Source organism: Jaculus jaculus, chromosome X (assembly GCF_020740685.1).
Source record: "Jaculus jaculus isolate mJacJac1 chromosome X, mJacJac1.mat.Y.cur, whole genome shotgun sequence".
Taxonomy (NCBI): Eukaryota; Metazoa; Chordata; class Mammalia; order Rodentia; family Dipodidae; genus Jaculus; species Jaculus jaculus.
The window spans coordinates 47,485,231-47,488,783 of record NC_059125.1 but is presented as its reverse complement, the minus strand read 5'-3'; the positions used below and the strand labels follow the sequence as shown (position 1 = coordinate 47,488,783).

General features: G+C 40.6%; 1 pseudogene; it reads left to right on the top strand.

Moving 5' to 3' along the window:
• Positions 1-2,498: 2,498 nt before the first annotated feature.
• On the top strand, positions 2,499-3,345 carry LOC101607470 (annotated as a pseudogene).
• The last annotated feature ends 208 nt before the right edge of the window (positions 3,346-3,553 follow it).

Below are 3,553 nucleotides of genomic sequence, written 5' to 3'. Positions count from 1 at the left end.
AAGAAATAGGGATGGAGCAGATTCTCTCTTACAATGTCAAGAACATTTCTCTAATTACAGGTACTGTTATCTTACTTTGGAGGAACATAATAACAACAAACTACATTATACACTCTGAATTCTTTAGCAGTTCACAAATCCAACTTACATGCCAGTCTATGTCATTAAATTCCTGAAGAGGCAATCATACTTCATAAATGTTATGCTCCATCATGAGGTTCAGTAAAAGCACAGAAGACCCCTACCTGTCATAAGGTCTTTTCTTTTTCTTTATTTTTTTCGTTATTTTTTCTAAGGTCTTTTCTGAATTAACTTCCTTCGTAACTTTCCATTGAACACAGTCCTACTTAACCCTGTGAACTGAGCATCATATAATAATAACTGTTTCATAGTTGCTTTGTTATTATTTTATTTAATTTTCTTCCTCTTCAACATCCATAATCAACATCCAACCCAGGAAGGGCTCTTTAGCTTAGATCTTAAATTGTACTGTTTCTCTTTTGGCTACTGAGCCATAAGACATGTCAAGCCAATATATCCATCTCATCCTTCCTTTTATCCAATTTTCTTGACAAATCAGAGGCCAAAGCCAAAGACTACAGCTGCATGCCTCTTTCCCTTCGTAATTTCTACCTTACATAAGCATTTTATAGCTGGAAAACCATCTCAGCTTCAGTTGCATTTCTTATTACTCATAGTCATGACCACACACAACTTCTATAATAGCTTTTGCACAACTTGTTGAATACATGTTACTCAGGAGGACTTCAGTGTGTACTTTAGCCTTTCTGGAACCATCAAATATCACATAGAAAAAAATTGCTACCTTGGGCTTCTTCTAACAACCACTCACAGACTGCTTGGCCTTGGGTGCATATCTTATCACCTATCCTAAGAAGCATGCAACTACCACTACATCAAGAAGGCACATCATCCCATACCACATACAGAAAGGTAGCCATATCAGAATTATCCCCATGCACACTCCATACTTACACTGATCAACCTTAGCTGCATTTTTCAGCACCCAGTGTAGGGGTCATGCAACCATTCCTCCCCAGATCATCTTTGGTTCTGTCAGTCTTTGTTTTGGGAACCATTCATTGCATTGACTTTTCCTGGTGAGACATGACCAAATGTTTATTCACCTCCAGATAGGACACACACAACAGAACAAAGTAATGAGTGTACCACATTTCAACTTGGTGAACCAGTGAGTTTATTGGGTTACTTACAGGAGTGTTGATGCCTCAGAGGTAGTTGCATCACCAAAGATCAGACCCCAGCATAGGTGAAAACTCATGGAAGCTGTATTACTGAAGCTCAAGCATACATTTGAAGGCAGCTCAACTTGTAGAAAGTATTTTTTACTCCATATAACCTTAGGGGCAGGGCCTTGGAATGTTGTAAGTTTCAGAAACTTCCTGAGACTTGTGAGATATTTCAATTCTGAGCCTTGTCTACCTATTGAACTTTATGCAGCTCTGAACATTCCTGAGTCTTAATGAACCTATGTTTCAATTTGGAATGTCTCCAGAATGAAATGCTTCAATTCAGAGGCAATTGCTACAAAACAGGTTCATAGCTAAGAGTTTATCTTGAATATCAGCAGACACTTTGGGCTTTTGAACAGTGTTAAAACTGTTAAGAGTATGGAGACTTTTGAGCTTGAATAGAATTCACTTTATTTATGAGATGGCTATGACCCTTTGGGGACCACGAATGGAACGTTATGAGTCTAAAATACCCCAAACAGACACATATGTTTTAACACTTGGTCTCAGACTGGTGGTACCGTTTTGGGATACTGTAGAATTTGTAAAAGATTGTGCCTGACTTGAGGAAGTGGGTCACTGGGGACAGGTCCTTATTGTTGACTTTTTCCTGCCATGTTTTCTGATCACGATCTACCACCATGTGAGGTGTTCTGTCTACACGTGCATTCCCCATAATGATGGATTTTGATCTCTGAAACCATGAGCCAAAACAAATCCGTACTGGTTTAAGTTGCTTCACTTAGTATTTTGTAATGAGACAAATTAATAATAATTGTACATCAAGTGTTAAATTTTGACTCTTAAACAACTGGCCATTTTAATTTGTGAATAGGGCCTACCACCTGAATATGCTGAAATTTATCTGGCCATGCTTAAGAGGCTTGGGCTGCTGGTTTGGTTTTTTTTTTTCAAGAGAAGTGTGGACAATGCCATTAAAACAGCTACATAATTTTTTGGATGGAATGTATTCTACTTGTAAAAGAGTATACTATAAATATACATGATGTTAGATAATAATTACAAAACAAAATTTTGCTCACAAATTACTCACTTTAAGAATGAGGATATGGCACCTGGCGTGGCACAGTCAGCTCGAGTGGTCCGCTAACGAGGAGGTGTCGTCGGCCGGGCCACCCTCGGTCGCCCCCAGGACGTGCTGCCGAGCACCTCGCGGCCTCCATCCCCGCGGCCTCTGCTCCCCTCTCCATCCACACACCCACCATGATGAAGAATGAGAAGTCCTTCAACCAGACCTTGGCCAAGGGGAAGCTCTTCTTCTACAACCCGACCACTGGACAGTTCCAGGGGCTCACGGCCAAGAGCTGGGGTTTGATCTTGCTCTTCTACCTAGTTTTCTATGGGTTCGTGGCTGCACTCTTCACATTCACAATGTGGGCTATGCTTCAGACTCTGAATGATGAGGTTCCAAAATATCGTGACCAGATTCCCAGTCCAGGACTGATGGTTTTTCCAAAACCACTGACTGCACTGGAATATACATTTAGTGAGTCTGACCAAAACTCCTATAAAGGGTACATTGAAGACCTTCAGAAGTTTTTGAAGCCATATAATTTAGAAGAAAAGAAGAATCTCACAAACTGTCCTGATGGAGCACTATTTGAACAGAAGGGTCCAGTTTATGTTGCATGTCAGTTTCCTGTTTTCTTGCTTCAAGAATGTAGTGGTATGAATGATCCTGATTTTGGCTATTCCAAAGGACAACCTTGTATTCTTGTGAAAATGAACAGAATAATCGGATTAAAGCCTGAAGGAAATCCAATGATAGATTGTTCGTCAAGGGATCAAAGCATAGCAAATGTATCAACTTATCCTAATAATGGAATAATGGAATTATAGACTTAAAGTATTTTCCATATTATGGGAAAAAAACTACACATCGAGTATGGACAGCCCTTAGTGGCTGTCCAGGTCATGTTTGGAACTAACAGTACCAAGAGAGAAGTAACAGTTGAGTGCAAAATTGAAAGAACAAGCAACCTGAAAAACCAGGATGATCGTGACAAGTTTTTGGGACGAGTTGTGTTCAAAATCACAGCGCGTGGCTAGTCCGAGTGGGGTGCCTCCACAGAATAAATGTGCTGTCTGTCTGCATTTGTGTCAGCTGGTCCTGCCATTCTAGGAGGAAGTGGTGCTGTACCTGACACTGGGCGACATCGTAACATGCTTCCAGATCAGTGTCCAGTGTCCTCTGAAGTAACTGCTGCCCTTTGAACCACTGGACAGTTGCCAGATAGGGACCAGTGAACACCCTATTC